The sequence below is a fragment of the Pleurodeles waltl genome, chromosome 5 (genome assembly GCF_031143425.1).
Source record: "Pleurodeles waltl isolate 20211129_DDA chromosome 5, aPleWal1.hap1.20221129, whole genome shotgun sequence".
Classification (NCBI taxonomy): Eukaryota; Metazoa; Chordata; class Amphibia; order Caudata; family Salamandridae; genus Pleurodeles; species Pleurodeles waltl.
Genome location: NC_090444.1, coordinates 103,689,113 through 103,707,060, shown reverse-complemented (window position 1 = coordinate 103,707,060; position 17,948 = coordinate 103,689,113).

Genomic DNA, 17,948 nt, shown 5'->3' with positions numbered 1-17,948 from the left:
TATGGTGGTATTCGAATCGGCAAAACGTGCGGTTCATTTCCTGTGTTGAACTCATGCTACTCATTGTGCGCTACCATTTCATGGCATTCACTTGGTGGTATTTGAATCGGCAATACGCGTGATTCCTTTCTTGTGCTTAGTTCATGATATTCAGTGTGCGCTACCATTCCTTGGCATTCAATTGGTGGCCTTCGAATCGGCAAGACGCGCGATTCATTTCTTGAGTCTAACTCATGTTATTCATTGTACACAATCATTTCATGGCATTTACAAACCTTTGTGAAAATCTGCAACCTGCACAATACACGTTCCTGCATTTGAAGAAGACTAAAGTGTTCGAATTCTAGATGTTATTTTGTATGTGCATAATAAGTCCCTGTAGTACAATTCATATGGTGTTATAGAAATCATTCAGATTATTTCCTGGTCCTCATGCAAAAGACTTTACTTGAATTTGAAAGCGTAATTCTAGAAGGTTCTGATGTTCCTAATTCATGTGTAGCGTTTCATTGAGTGGTTCATGGGAAAGTGTATTAATCTTTCTTGATTCCCTCAGAGGTATTCAGTCACCTTGAGGCCTAGTTATTTAAGTCTATGCTTAAGTTATCCATGTTTCCAATATGACAATGCTTTGAGTCATAGCCTAGTAATAATTAATATGATAGAATCTTGATATTGTGTGTTTTAGCCTTTTTACTTCCTACAGGTCTCCTTCCCGGCTGTTCCCTACCTAATCCTCTTTTCTCCACTTGGACTCTCTTAGACTCTGTAACATTCTAATCAGAGTATTGGAGCTGTCTTGTGGTAGACGTGTTGGGAACGTGCACAGACCCCGAGGATCTGGTGAGACTGACATCATTCCAATAATGTATCTATTCATAATTGCAAATCTGTACTTCTAGTACTCTTATTCTTCCCCCTTGACTTTGGTAGACACCATTTAAGCTTTACATTCTCATTCAGTCCATCGCCATTTAAAACCACCCAAATTCCAAACATGGCTCTCTGCTAGCCTTTCACCAACATCCACTTACCCAATAACCACCCACACATCCTTTCACTCATCCAAGAGATCTAGCCTACTTAGGAGTCCGTTCACCCATCCAGGTATGGAATCCTTTCACCCGTACCCTTTCACCCGCTTGGGCTGGCATCCTTTCACCCATATACCCTTTCATCCATCCTTCACCCACCCATGCATCCTATCAACCTCCTCATCATCCACCTATATGATTATTATGCACCCTTTCATCCACACATCCTTTCACTCATATTATATTTCACCCACCCTTTCTCTCTCCATCCTTCTTTCAATTTTCCAAAACACTTCATAGTTAAAGTTCATTTTATGAACCTTAATCTGCTGCTTAATACTTAACTCCCTCTGCATCTGCTAAAGCAGGGTGTTAACAAGTGAGTCAACAACACTAGTGCACCCTTGTGGTGACTATATTGCTAATTGTCAACAAGCAGACAATAGGACTTGCCACTGCCGCCGCTGAGACTCCCCCTTATCCGCTCCTGCAGCCGCATCTGCGCTGGCACTGTCTCTGCTGGCCCCTGCACTGGTGGTCGGTACAACTAGAAAATAATTTACACAATTTAGACGCCAGATACGCAGGATAATGCAGGGATAAGAAGAATTTACGAAACAGCTAAATCGAAGTGGAGTTGTGAAACAATTTGGAAACAGGCACAGTAAAAAGGAAGAAAATAATTTGAAATGTGGAGCAGTAAAAGTTAGAGAAATGAATATTAACAACAACAGGAGGACTTACTGGGGCCAGCAAAGCCATCTGCCCCGGCACTTGTGGAGGGGCTACCTTACCCACCTCACCAGCCCTCTTCCTGCCCCTGGACGCTGGATGATGTAAACATTTTTTTTTTAAAGGATTAGTAGTACTGTTAATAAATATTCTCTCCAAGAATAATAATTTGTTTAAAGGAAAAGGCAAACACAGTAAAATTTCTATATCAGAGGTTCAGAGCACCTGTATAATAATACTAGTATCATGGGCCATCCTATTCCAAATTTTCAAACCTACATTTTGGAATTACTAATAAATTGCAATTAATGATTTCTACAGTACTCATCTCATTCTCAATCTCTCAATGCATAGATTGCATGCATGCATGCAAAACTACGCCACATCACTGGGAAAATTGCTTGGCAGTTACGTGCTACCAAAAAGGCACAGAGAAGTGAGAGAACATGCTAACTCACTAATAATAACTATGGCTATCATAGACAGGGCACAGGAGGAGTCTCTGCATTACTTCTTAATCAGCCCAAGCAAGCGGCATAAACAAGTACAAGTAAGTAGCACCGTGCACCTGTCTAGATGACGATCACATAATATTATATATGTAACATACGGTTAACTTACCTGAGTGTGGGCAGCATGCTTGCTATTTGGGAAGAACTTTTAGCATAGAACACAACTAATAATTAATATTACTCACCGAGCCTCCCAACCTCTACGCCTAGCAGGTCAAGCAAGTCCGTTTCACGGTCCAGGATTAGTGGCCCACCGGTGCGTAAGCTGTTGCTGGGTGCGCCGGGCCCCAGAGCTGTGGCACACAGCTTGGTACACCCTCTTCCAGTGTTGCTGGTGCTCCCGGAAGGTGTACCCAAACCCGGGCCTGCCGCCAAGGTGAAGGGTAGGTAGAGCTGCACATAAAACACCAAGGCAGCCACCTCCACATCAGAGAAAATAGTGCGGGTCTGCACCCTTTCACATCGCCGCCGCCGCATGCAAGGAAGGCAGCTGACGGTGGTGGTTCGGGGCATGCACCTGCAGCTCCCCTGCTTTGCCATGGCGCTGGGGAATTTGGGAGAGGGAGAGAGATAAGGAAGGGGAAAAAATAAAGTAAAGTAAAAAAGTCGCAAAAAAAACACAAAGAAATTAGGAGAAAAGTTAAAATATAAAAACGCAAAGAGAAAAGGGAATATAATAAACTGAAACTAGGGGAAAATAGGTTTTAAAGGTGTGGGATGGGAAGATATAGAGGGATATAAAAGTAGACCCCAGCACCATAACAAGCAAAAAAACCAAAATGGTAGCGCCCATGAGAACCGCGTGGTGCTGTTCGCGTGAGAATTCCAACGCAAGGACATACTTTGTTTTGCAGGTAGTGTTAAACGTCACACAAATGGGTGCGGCAGGAAACTTTGCGTAGCACGATGGAGTTTTTTTGCAACTTTGCGTAGTTCTGCGTAGCGTGGCTACGCAATCTCTACCCAGGCCTAGTCATATTACTCTTTATTTAATTATCTATTTTTTCATAATACTTGATTTATTAATTGATTTTAGTACTCTTTAGAAAAATGTAAAGTATCTGAGCTATCTAGTATTCATTGTTTACCTGAGACTACAATGTGTTTTTCCATGTTCTGAAAAATGTCTGTTTTTGTTGGGGATAATGTATGTATGTTGGCGAGATCTGGGAGAGGTAGGACTTTGAAGGCTGATCTTTGCAGGATTCTATGGGAATGGGAGGGTGTAAGAGATGAAGCAGGCTTGGTGGTGTTGATGTGCGGTTTGAATATTTATATTTTTTCACTGAATTAATGAATGGGTTTTGAAAGTGCACTCAACGGTGTGTCCTGGCGCTTGATCTGGCAGAATGACCCTATGCCAAAACTTAATCAAGAAAGTTCCCCAATAAACAGAGGAGAAATCCAAAAGCCTTAACAAGAGGTTGATGTCATTGTTTGTGTGGAGTGAGAAACAGGGAGCTCTGGAAGTTTGATTGCATTGACGTGTTCTACTTCCAGTAGTGGCATCATTGAGTGTGTTGTTATAGTACTTTGCTTTGGTTGATGTTCTGAGCTGTAGGTTTGTTGTGCCGTGGAACTTAGTATCATGAGGTCATTAGGACTAATTTTCCTTCCATTTTCTCTCCACCTGTCTCTATTTATATTGTTTATCAGCAGCAAGCTATTTAGGTCAGTAATGTGTGAATGCTTTGCTTTGCACTTGTGTGTTTTTAGTGGGATGTGGCATGATCTCATAATTTTGAAAAAAAAGGTTGAAGATGTTTAGAAGGGTAATGGCATAGGATGTAGAATTCATGGGGTGAGAGAAGAGTTCAAGTTATGTTGCATATATAGAAGCCTTTGAAGGAGTTGGAGATGCCTTTTTCTCTTTTGGGTAGACCTTGGTTTGTTGGTAGGATGCTGAGCATGGAAATATAAATGGCAAAGCATATGGTCCAATCCAACAGTAAGGGTGGTTTGCAATGGAGTTTTGGTAATGTTGAGAAGACAAGGTTGAGCATGTGTTGGCTGTGTGACAATCTATACCACGTTGGGAATGTCAATGAGGTTGAGGGTGTTTCTTGTTTTTTGAGTCTTTGTTAACTGGGAGGTTAAAGTCAATAAAGTGGGTTGTGTGGGCATGTCGGATGTTGGAGATGGAGATGGTGAGGGAATCTGAGGATTTATCAATTAAATCCTTGTTCTGCTCAGGAGGTAAGTACATGAGATGGAATGTCCCGGTATCAGTTGCAGACAGTGGAAAATGGTGTGTTAGTAGTTCCTCTGAGTTGAGTGTTACTTGTTTGCCTAGGGTGCAGGCCTAGGAGAACTTATGGGTCACAACGAGTCCTCCTCCCTGGTCATGAGTGCCATCCATATAATGAATGACGTAGCCTCTGTGAAGAAAGATATATAGTTTGTGCAAGGATGTGTTAGTAAACCATACTTCTGTGATGAAGAGGGCATTATGTTTGTGATACATGATGAGGTGTGTAATGTCTGTTGTGTGCAGTAGTGCAGAACGAACGTCAATGAGCATGAGTTGGAATATGTGTTTTGTAGTTTGAGAGTGTGTGGTTGTGAGATGTGCAAAAGGTTGGGTCTATGTGTTGTGCAGACGCTATGACTTTGTCTGGGGGTGACTGGGTGGGGGTTGGCAGTAAAGTGTTCAGGGGATTTTATTCTACCTTGTACGTTTCATTGTAACAGGGATTCTTGCCCAAAGCCATTTTTTCACAAAAAAACTATGGTTGAATTTCTAGGATTTTGTGCATGTAACTATAACATCCCTATAACCTTTGTTTTTTAGTGAATTTCTAAGTTTTAAAACCTTGCCCTGCATGGTCCATTGTGCTGCCACTGCCCTCATTTAGCTTGATGTCCCTGCCCACTCCTACTGCCCTCCGTTGCCCAATTCTATACACCATCATTGCCCTCCTACTTAACCTCTGTGCGTGGCTTGCTGCGCCTACCTGCCTTTTCCCTGCCCTCCGATGTATGTGTTCTTGCCCCTGCTCCATCCTTTCTGCCCACCATATTCCATGGACCTGCCACTGCCCCTCCCACCTGCCTATCATGGACAGATGACTGCCACCTGTCCCTGCACCTCCACCCTTCCTTTCCAAATTCCATGCCCCTATCCCTTTCCTCCTGTTCTCCCTGGTCCATGCTGCAACTGCACCTCCTGCCTACCATGCATGGTCTGTTGTGAAGCCCCTTCCCCTGTCCCCTCTTGTCTGTGTCCAGCCCCTATCCATCCCTTCTGTCCTCCATACCTGCGTGCATGCCCCTGCCCCCTCCCTCTTGCCCACCATGGCTGGTGTGCTGCCACTAACCCTCCCAGTTGCCATGCTCAGACTTCTGTGCTGCCACAACCTCTTCCACCTGCCCTGTGTGGTCAGCTTGCTGCCCCTGAACCCCTCCCACCTTCCCTTCTTTGTCTGTGTGTTTGCCATTATAGTCTCACTGTTGCCCTCCATGGTGTGTTGTGCTTCCAGTGCCCATCCCTCCTGTCCTCTATGGTCAGCTTGCTGCTCCAGCCTTGCCCCTTTGTCCACTGCCCTCCATTTTTCATGTGCATGCCCATATCCCCTTCCTCCTGCTTTGTCTGGTCTGTTGTCGTGCCCCTGCCCCCTCCCTCCTGACCTTCACGGTCCATTATGCTGCAGCAGTCCCTCTTGTCTGTCCGGTATGGTCAGCTTGCTGCTCTTGCTTCTTTCAGCTCTGCTGTCTGTTGTCCATGTGCATGGTCCTGTCCCCTCCCTATTGCTTTCCAGGGTCCATTGTGCTGCATTGCCTTCCTGCTTGCCCTGTGTGGTGTATTGTACTGCTGAAACCCCCGATGCCTGCCTGTAAGATCAGTTTGGTGCCCCTGCCTATCACCCTCCTGCCCTCTGTTATCCGAGTCCATATACCTACCCCATTCCTCCTGTCGTCAGTAATCCAACATACCATACTTGCCAACATTTCAAACTTGGTAAGAGGGAGATTTTGAAAAAGAACCTAGGGAATTGATTTCCCCCATTGACTTCCATTGAAAAAGAGGAGAGTTTAGACAGGAAACAGATAACAGAAAGCCCTTTTTGGCTTAAACACATTGGGGGTCTCCTGCCTGAATCTGGCTTTACTGCCACTGCCTCTTCCTTCTGCCCTCAATGATCTGTTATACCACAACAGTGTCTCTAGCCTGTCCTGCATGGTTGGTTTGTTTCCCCTGCTGCCCATGGTCAGTTGACCACCCACTGCCCCTCCCCCCTGTCCAGCAGGGTCAACTTGTTGCCTCTGGACCCTCCTCCCTCCCCTCAATTATCCAAGTGTGTGTCCCTGACATCAGCCTCCCCACAGTATTCTAATGAACAACTGGATTGACAACAGTCTATATTAATTACAAAAGTTTGGCAGGCCTTGTTATGCCGCGGCGCTCCCCGCCGCCGCGGGCTTCAGTTACCGTGGCGCGGCACGCTTTTTCTGCCGTGGCCGGCGCCCGGGTGACGGAGAACGCCACGGCCGACGCTCGGGTCGCGGGGGTTGCTGCGGCCCGGGCGGGAGCCATGGAGGCTCCAGGGAGGCAGGCTAAGGGTTGCGGCACTCGCCGCTTGCCATATTTTAGGTTCTGCCGTAAAGGCAGAAGCGGCAAAGTCTGAGACCCCGAGGGGGTTCAGGCATGGCCGCATTAGCGCAGTTTGCGCTCAACATTCATTTTCTTACATGTCCGTTTCCTGTCATTGACTTACCGATGTTTCCTGGAACAAACAGAACCCTTACACTTGGGGTACTTTATACTTGTCTCTTTTCTTCCCAGCATGCTGACCACTTCCTGTCTGCCCAGCATGCATTGTTTAACACACATACCTAATTCACTCTTGTTGTCTTCTCCCCTATCCAAGATGGTGGTGTTCTACTTCCTGTTTCCTACTTCCTGTCCAGGGGTATATAAGGGGATTCCAACTGCTTGACCATTGCGTTGCAACACTCCTTGGTGGTAGTCACGCTCCTATTTGATTTCCTTCTGCGAATCCTTGTCTGTTCCTGATCTGCCTTGTTTTCCTGATCTACGGTCCTAATACCCTGGTGTCCTCCTTTTCGTTTCAGGGAGTTCCTGTGGAGGTTTTTTACCCTACTGGGGTTTTTCCTCTGGGACTCCTTCTGGAGGGCACGGGCTGTAGTGGTTCGCTCATACCAAACTGCACCGTGGCTACCGGAAGGGGTCGCCCCTACCTCGGCCAGAGCAGAACCCGTCGGAACAAGGACCGTTCCCCTACACCTCTCAGCTGCGAGGGTAAGACCATTGAAAACCGCGACAGGCCTGACGTCATCTTGTTGTAATCAAAACTGTAATACCTAAAGCATTTCCTTTAGAAATTATAAAAATGAAAGGGTCTTATTCCCATAGAAGTTATGGTTAGTGCACTAAAAAACGAAAACAATTACATATTTTTTTGAGTTCTCAAGTGAAAACAAAGCACTTTTATATTATTTGCTATCTTGATGTTTTTTTATCCAGTTGATCACTTGATTATATGTTACACTTAGGGGAGAGAATATGGTGTTACGGCCAGAGCTGCAGACTTTGGAACTCGGGAACCAGGTTCAAGTTTCGGCATCAGCTCGACATCCTGTAATTCTGGGCAAATCAATTAATCTCCCCATGCCTAAAGTCAAAAAGGAATGTGTCCTTGTGTAATGTAACTGATCCTCATCCACTGCAATACCTTCGGGTCCAGTCTCCGCTATTTAAATCTGCAAAAAAACAAATCGTGTTTTGCACACTTCTGTCATTGGGCTATTCTTGGGCTACATTTGGTTGATATTTGTGCTACATTTGGACTTTTTGTTTATCTGGTGGCCATCTTGGGAGAGTTATTTCTTATGAGGCTCCATAATTTCCTTATTTACTGCAGTATCCTCAGTAGAAAAAGATTTCAGTTTTCCATTTCGATCCCATCAACATCGTGGTCAGATGTGCCATACTTTTGGCATAAATTCAGAATGTAACCACTCTAGTTGCGCATTAGAACACTGTAGTAAACTGCTGATCACCAGGGAGTTAACTGGCAGTCTGCTTCTGGTGTTGAAGGGGCATGTTTCAGTCTACATATCAGATTGTTTTAATGAAATGAAAGAGGACGATATTTTAGAACTCAAAATGTGTCCTTGTTTTCTTTCTACAGCACTACCCATAATTTCTATGACAAAATGACCCGCCTCATTTTGTTCCTTTCTAAAAATCTTTTTTTTTTTTTTTTTTTTTTTTTTTACATTTTACCAGTTTGATTCAATCAAGATGGCTTCAGGTGTGCCACACCTTTGCCATAAGTAAGGCTGTTAGAGATGTAGTTGTTCTTTAGAACACTCTGGGAGGCTGAAGTAGAAAACATGGGGATCAACTGACAAGTAATCCCCATCCTCCTGTTGGAGTTACATGTTTTACTGAGAAAGTCAGACTTCATTCTCAAATGGATGAGAAAGTTTATGTGAATTTACTGAAAATATGCTCTCATTTTAGCTTCTAGAGCACCTTCCATAACCTCTATGAGAAAGTCATGAGAAAACAGTTTTCTTTAGAACATGTTTCATGAAATCCCAGCAGAAAGCTTTTTCACAGGGTAAAAGCGCCTTAGCAACAAATGATTTATAGTGTAACTAAAATCTGTTATCATTCTTTATACATTCTCCTTTTTGTGACCCTCAAAGCCTGCCATTTACTACAATGCCTTTCAATGGGGTGCTATCATGTATTTTGGTCCCAAGATGGCTGCCAGCACTTTCTGGTTGAAGTGCTGATAGTCAATCAGATCTCACTATGAGCTCTGTGGTTAGGCTCCACCCAAATATCTCAAAAACAACTGAACGGATTTACATCATATAACAAAAAGGGTGCTTTCTGGATCAAGAGCTACCTTTCAGCCAAATTTGGTGCAATTCCATCCAGCGGTTTGGGCTGCAGTTGTATCTAAAATTCCTATGGGAACTAACATGTGGCACACACATTTATTGGCCCTACCTTTTTCTCGGCCCTCGGTTGATGGATTACCCCAAAACGTTCCATGTAGAAGTCCCTACAGGACACTTTTTTATGGAAAATTTCATGAAGATTTGTCAAATTCTGCCAAATTACCTACTGGTGACTGGTGGTAGGTATATATATATATATATATATATATATATATATATATATATATATATATATATATTTCGCGGCCTAAAGTGACTATATTTCGTGCCCTCGTCATGCACTGCTAATTACACCAGATATTACAACATTCATGACAACTCTTATAACATCAATAAAAATGTCAATTAAACATTAGAAGTCAAATTATTGAAGGAAAAACTGTGCATGGCGGGGGGCGAGTTATAGTTACCTTAGGCCTTGAGTTATAGTTACTTGAAATAACTCTAACTGCTTAATTTCCCTGGTTTTGTGCAAGTAAATTAAGAAGCTAACTGTAACGTCCCTGTAACCTTTGTTTTTTTTTAAGTGCATTTCTAAGTCTTTTTTAATTCTATTTCCAAACTATAACATCCCTGTAACCTTTACGTTTTTCAGTAAATATATATATATATATATATATATATAAAGGTTAAAGTTACATTATAGTTAGGTGTTGGAATGAGGTAGGAACAAATGTTTAAAACTGAACATGAACAAAAAACTTACATTCGCCAGTTAACGTTTAGTGAACTACCTGAAACTTGCACCCCTGCCATGCATTCCTCATAATCCCACATATTACATTACTGACATCGTTGATGACATCACTCACGACATCTCAAATTACATTATTGATGACAAAACTGCCAAAAGGGGATGGGGTGATCTTTGAAGTGGAGATTCCAATGTTTTACCCGTGAAAATAAGTTATTTGGTTCAACCGGAACCGAGTTAGAACAGTGTCCTCAACATCTATATATTTCATTAACAGTTAGGATGGTGTGGTAATTTTTTTAGGTTTATTTTGGTGCTGTGCTCCTTTGTAAAGCCTGATCAAAAAGATCCTAGAAGTTGGGTATCATTGACATGCCGAGCGAGTTGAGCTGCCGCACATGATTTTGTTGAGTGAGTTTGCCACGTAAGAGCGGTCTTTCATTCATAGGGGTCAGCGCAGTTCGTACAGTAGAGGAGCTATGTGCTGACTTCTAAAGTACAAAATCACTTTGGAGTGTAGCGCTGATGCAATTTATCCAGAGAGTGAATGCATCCTAGGATCAAAGGAATATTGACTGGAGCGACCTTGTCTAAATGATGTCTTTTCCAGTACTCTAAAGCGTAACATATTCAAAAGTGCACCATTTGGTTGAAATATATCTGGAAGTGAAGACCGGCAGCTGATCATCTGTAAGGGGCAAACTTCCATTTGAATTCAGTGAGTTTAAAAAAAAAAAAATAGCTGGTGAACTCCTTATCTTAGGATTTATGGAACTGGTGAGCAGCATGTTGATTCTTTGACGCAATGTCTAGCATGATCGTTTTTGAATGGATGGGTCGTCACCTTTAAATAATAATAATAATAATATTTTATAGGTTAGAATGGCTTCTTGAGGTTTTGAATTGTAGGAATGTGACTTCATATGAGAATTTTCTCCTTTTTATTTCATCTGCTCTCCTGGTTTTCATGTTTACTTGGAATATGTACCAGTGGAAGGCTTTTCTAGCTCTTAATGGTTTGGTGTGATGAGGGCCAATGATGCTCAGTATTTAGTTACTGTTGTTGAATTCTGAAATGTAGGGGGTCTGTGGTTAGAGTCTATGCAGCATTTATAGAGACAGTAATGGCCTTAAACTCTCCTTGGTGATATTTTTATTTTTTAATGTTTTTTGTTATTACTCTAGGTGGAGGGCTAAGTACAGGAAAAATGCATTGAAATGACTGGAGACTCATTTAACCAGATCAGTCCATGGTTAGAGGGTCGGGTTTTAAGACCCTCTGTTTTGCAATGATAAGTCATTGATGGGATCTTTCACATGCCTAAGGCACTTGGAGTGCTCAGTGACATGAGTGTCACTTACAAAGGCATTCAGTTTAGTAACGGTTTTATTGTTGCCTTCCTTTGTTCCATTAGACACACAGCACTAGGCTTGAAAACATGCTATGAAGAAACAAAACAAATTCATTTTTGTAAATAACTTAATGATGGTGAAAAAGTTAGACAGAAGGTTTAATATTCATTCAACACAGGACTACATGTGTTACACTGAGCCAACACCTCACTACATTTTAGAGTAGCCATTGTGGGACATCATAGACAAACAACAAAACACAGACAGACGTCTCAGCACATTCATCTGGTACACAATAGCATCACTAATACTCCAGATAGAACGTCATTATACACACATCCAACAAAACTCAGAACAGCCACATGTACAGCGATACCAACTTTATACTGTGTCTTTTTGCCATTTATTTTTATTCATTTTACACAGAGAAAAAGAAATGTCCGTACAGGTCATTTCACATTACAAATCCACATCAGAAATCCCGTATGTATACACCAACAATACAGCTTATTAGCACGCAACATCTTTGTATCCCCTCCTCCCAAACTTCTAACACAAAAAACATAACGAACAGAGAAAGAAAAAGGAAAACAGCAGAACCACGGCCAACTAGTAATATCCCTCTGGCAAACCTCTTCTTGCTCAATCTGGTTTCAAGGCTGGAAACACACTCCAAAGCCTTTTGGGGCCCTCCCATTACTATGAAAGCTGGGGGGACTATCGCTCCGAGAAGGAGGCGGTGTCTTTTCGGGGTTCAATACTAATTTAACACTTTATCGAAATAAATTCAAGGCTTGTAATCGAACTGGACAAGCCGCCAGTGGTCATCCATCCCTGTGATAGATGTTTCAAAAGAGGGTCCCAGATAGAATCTAAATCCTTGCATTTGAGATGCGTTCCATGGCCAGAATACTCCTCATTTTCCTGAACCAATGTGCCAGTTGCGGTGGGGGTCCTTTTTTTTCCAACTGGCAGCTATGGTAGTTTTATCAGCTCCCAAACGGTTCCACATTATTATGTTATTTGTCTTTCTTTGGAATTTCAGCTTGGGGTGACAAAGCTCTAATAATAAGTTGCCAATGTACACCGGGAGAGGGGATCCCAAGATTGTTTTCTTTGTAGCTAAAATTTCAGCCCATAAAGGATTAAGCAGGGGCAGCTGGTGTTCAAGGGCTAAGGGGCAGTGCCCCTAGCCTTTTCTGGCCTCTCTAGTGAAGCATATATTTAATTACATGATGAAAGTAAAACATTTTCTGCACAACATTTTCCGAGTGAAAGTTGTGCACTTTGAAAAGCCCCACTGCGTCAGTATGTGGCTGAAAGCTGTACAGTAGGGCTGACAGGGCTTGCCCACGCAAAGCCCTTACGTTTTCTCAGAACGCAGTGACGTCCCGGACTTATCTCCTCCTCCATCAGAAGCCCTGATTGTAAACAGCCTGGAGCGTCTTTTGTTCAGCCCGGGTTTCTGAAAACTTCATGTCACTCCGATATTATTCTCCACCCTTTCCTATTTACTCAAACGGTGGGGTGTGATCAGAAGGGTCTACGTACCAGAGGTCACATTTTATTAAAAGAATGTGGCATTGCGCAAAGAAAATCCCCAGTCTGTGGCAGAGAAATGGAATAAATACAATAAATAACTCCATCCAGGGATCTCTGGGAGACAGGAGTGTGACCTGAAGACCTCAAGTCATAAATATGCAAAAGACAGCCCTGCACAAAAGTAAGTTGGAGCTCTATCTTTTTTTACAGACAAAAAGAACAAAATCTGGTCTCTCAGCTCTCCTCTCCTTTCAATGCCTCTGTAGGTGATTTCGTCTGTCAAAGGCAGTAATGGTTCCAGTAATTTATCATGGCTAGTTATTGTTTTATTTCTTCTGCAGACTAATGACGTGATATGTCATATTAAACATGTAATCTGCAGCTCAAATAAACCTGTACCTTTTATCACTGAAGCAGCTGGATACTGGATGGTGAGGCAATGTGTGTTTGTTTGAATGTGTTTGCAGGGCTTGACAGAGTGGCTGAGAAAATGTGGGTGTCTGTGTATAAGAGTTGTGTGAATGGCAGTGGATGACAATGTGGATGAGTAAATGGGTAGGTGACCAAAGGCAGTGGGTGAGTAGGTGAATGGAAATACGTGGGTAGTGAGGCTCTCTCACAAGGTGCAATTCCGTCTTGTATTTGTGCCCCACCAGTACTTTCAGTCACCAGTCAACAGCCACCACTGGGTTTAAGGAATGAGCTGTCACACCAGAAGTACCTAAAGTCCCCTCACTCCCTGCTGGTTCTAACTATCAAGCAACAGGTTGTTAGCAACCTAAGACTAGAAGGAGAGAACCGGGGTAAAGTAGTGAATATACGCACAACCAACCCAAGACACTAAATAGCCTCTTGTCAGTATTGCGTTTTTGGTATTTAGTTTTAGTGTGCATTAAAGTACTTTTCCCCTTGGAAGTGCTGAGGTGGACAATCAGTTATTGCGCTGCTGTGTGATTGTTGAGTCCTGAACTCAAACACCCCTACACTACCTCTCCGATAATCCTGTGACTGCTTGCCATCACTACCACTCAGGGCCATCTGCTGATGGGGGTGGGTTGCACTTTGCCCAGTTTTGCAGAGTGATAGTAGGATGGATGGACCCCAGAACATCAGAGGTAAATGACTACAACCCCCAGAGTTGAGTCCCAGTAGCCTCTGCTTGCCCTGTCGCCCCACCAAATAGGGTCTGACAAGTTCCCAGTGTACATCACACCTGGAAACAGAAGCAACGTTTTTTCAAAACAATGAAAGTTTGCAGCTGTTAGAGAGCTGCCGGTGTAGCTTGGTAGACTAGATGTACTTAAGGGTGTTTATTTAGAGAAGGGAAACCAATTAGAGCCTGTCTGGCCCAGTATGGATAACACTACATCAGGGATTTACATTAACAACTTCTTTCCTCTCAACCCAGACCGACTGCTGTGCATCTCTGTGGCTCCCTTATGATGCTGAGAATGTGTGAGCAAGCAGCAAGTGAGTGTAGGGTATGTTGCCATAATTTGGGGCAATTTTAACAAAATCAGAGCATAGAAGACCCTCTGGTGCAGTGGCTGACACCCTTGGTTGTGGCTTCTGGCAATTCAGCTGCTGCACACAGGGTTGAGAGGCAAGATTCCCCTAACTGGCCACACATCTCACTCCCTTGGAGTCAAGGCCACACTTTCAACATACTGGTGAGCCAATCGACATCAAAGGGTCTGCATGGAGGGTGCCTGTTGGGCGTCTTGCTATGATTTTATGTCCCAATATTTGGCAAAGTCCAAGGAAGTTTCCATGTGTTTGTGGGAGTAATGAAGTTCTTAACATAAATCCCCAAAGCAGTGTTTAGATGCAAGCAGTCATGGGATTAGCAGAGTTCAGGGCTCAGCAGTCATGGCAAGCAGTCATGGGATTAGCAGAGTTCAGGGCTCAGCAGTCATGGCAAGCAGTCATGGGATTAGCAGAGTTCAGGCTCAGCAGTCACACAGCAGCGCAGTAACAGATTGTCCCACTCATCACTTTATTTTCAAGAAGAAAAGTACTTTAATGCACACTAAAACTAAATACTACAAACACAATACTGTCTTATAGATGTCTGGAGAGTACCTTTTATCTGCTTGCCCAAAGAATGCAATAACTTCCATGAACTTTTCTATAAATATGATTTATAGCAGTTTATCAAAGTCACATCACTAGGTCAATGTGACTTCTTCCAACAAAGTCTTACCAAGATTTTGAATTATATAGTGTGGGGCACGCTGCATTTAAATACATACATCTTAAAGTGCGTAATTACAATAAAAGTGAGATTTTCCTTCTGGCGTGTTTCCAATTATTAACAGACATTAGCAAAGTCAATAGCTCTGTCGTTAGTTGCCAGCCTTTTGGCTGTGCACATGCTTTTTCTGTTTTGTTATGTTTTATTGTACAAGCCCAACCTCACCAACATACAAAAAGTAACTAGACAAAAATCAAAAACGTTTTTGTTGTCAAAAAGCACACGCTGTCATAGTAATCCTATGATTATGAAAGCTTTGTGTGATGATGGTCTCCTGGAGAGAGAGCAAAAATCCATAACTCAGAGAAGTCAGCCCATGGCTAACGTGCAGTGACCCGCTGCCCAATGCTGCATGTTGTGGTGGATGGAAAAATGTGTGGCTGACTCAACAACAGACTAATGGATGGAGAGAGATAGATGCAAGCCCCTATAAGTAAATAAGTAAAATATATTACTTTAGTATAATCAAAAGGTCTTGGCTAATGCCAGACCTAAAAAGACATGTAGCCTCTTTATGAGGGTTGATGTGATAGGAATGTGTTAAATGTGTGTGGAAATGTAATATTCTCAAGACGTGAAATCTAACTTCAGTCTTTGTGCTTGGGAGTGTATGGGATGGACTTTGCAGTTCTGCATGAAAAAGTATGTTCTCAGAGAGACAGGTAGGAAATATAGAGTGTGTCCTCCCACAACCACCGTGGCACCAAAGAGCAACATCACAGCCATTTGATTTGGGTGGCCAATTCTAAAAAATCGCTACAAGGCCATATAAATGTTAGAATACCCATACACAAATGGCGAGAACATGAAATACACCTACGACCGAGCAGGCTCATAGAACAGCGTCTGGCGACAGTAGTTTGGTTACACTGTTTACTCCCTAAGTCTGCATGGAGGGAAAAGCTCATGCTTAACCTCTTAACTGCTAAAGACCCCCCTCCAATTGCTGGACCCTTTTTAGGTTTCACTACATACAGCTTAAGCTGTTTGGAGAAGCCTATTGTTAGCAATGTTTTAATAAATACACAGGCACATATGTACCATTTGTTTACGCAACACAGTGCAGCAATGCAACTTGCAGTGCAGTGTTAAAGTGAGCGAGCAGAAATGCTCCATATTTACCAAGATATAGAGCATCTCTACCCTCTTATGCTGGTGCAGTGTGTGCTGTCTAGCACCAACGCATGCACCCTTGCACCATAGTGCAGGGTTGTCTGCATTACAGGAAGGATTGTTTTTGTGCAGGAAGGGGACCCTTCCTGCACAAAAGCACCCCATAGAGGCATATTCCCCTTTCTATGTGTGCTACAGGCTGCAGCAGACATGGTGGAAAGACGAAGTAACAAGCATTTCTCCTCATTATCGCTCTGTCTGGAAGGTGCCCCATTTGGCACACACCCAGGTTTACAAGTCTTTGTAAATCTGGGTTTGCATCAAAATACATGGGCAGAAGCATAGGAATGCCCAGGTACCAACAATCATGCAATGCTTACTGGGCAGAAAGCAATTCAAGGCAATGCTATGTGCTGGCTTCAGTTACTTTGCATTTACTAAACCACACAAAGTGACTTCGCATAGTATACTAAATGCTAAAAATAATTTTTAGTTGGGGCTGTGCCACAAAAGTGATTGAACCCTGAAGTAAAATCGTAGTAAATCTGGGTTTTAGAGTGCACTTTGGGACTTCCCTTTTGCTCATGATTGGATGGCTTTCTTGTCTGTTTCAGTTCCCTGCTCCTGATTCAATGGCTTTTCTCCCATAATTATGTGTTTGCGCTGCCCAGAAGACCATTTTGGTTTCAGTATTTTTATTGAGTTGTGTACTTCCACTCCTGACATCAGCAAAATATTTTTCCCTTTGCATGTTTCTGCAGCATTTGACTTTTTGCAGTCCAAGGGAGTGCATGTTCTGCCCCTTCTCCTTTCCCCTCTTTGTCACCTCCCAGCACTCTCTCCCCTGTGTGTAGGTGTAGTCCTCGTTTTTGGCTGAATCTCACTACTGATGCTCTCTGTCTCCACCATGTGGATTGCACATGGCCATACCTGCCTATTTCCCTTGTGTTTGTAGTAACAGGTTTGTTTCATACTTTGTTTTTATGTGTATTATGTTGTGAAGTGATTGTATAGATTTGTAATTTTGTAAACTGCAGCCCTGATGAAGCTCGTGGTGTATGAGCGAAACGCGTTGGCTACTTGCCTGTATTTTATGAAGAAAATCTGAAGAATAATATAGAAATACATTTTATTAACATCTTCTCAAGACGCGTGGAGCTTTAAATGTGGACTCCTTGAATTAATTGTGGGGCATTGAACTGATTCTGACACGTTGCCCTCCATATTTTGTAAAATGTATTCCCCGACCACTGCTGTACATGGCTGATCTCTGCTTTTAATTGTAAACCTGACATTGCATTTATATTGAATATAAACCCCATAGGTGGTAAATATTAGGTCACAGTGCAGAATCCTGCTTTTAAGATTCTCTAGGCAGTATTGTATGTAAGACTCCTATTTCGTGCAAATCACTTGTTAGGAAAATTGTGAGGTGTCTTTTCCTGTGGCTGTTAAACAAGCTGCACCATTTTCACTGTAAACTAGTCACTACTATAGGTTTAGTCGTGCTAGATTTGGCTTTTAATGTGCTACAACATACAAACAGAATTTCTGCATACTGGTTTGCATGCATTCGCACATTGAAATCAGTCCTATTGGCTTTGCCTATGCTTGATCTGCAGGGTGACACTCCCGGGGAGAACTGCAGGTGGATATTCGGAGCACAACACAGTGTGGTGCCTCCATCAGGAAGCAATATTTAGGCAACAGAGGTTCCCTCTTAGAAGTTATTTAAAAAACACCTACTCATCATCAAGAACTTAAAAGGACTAGTGCCT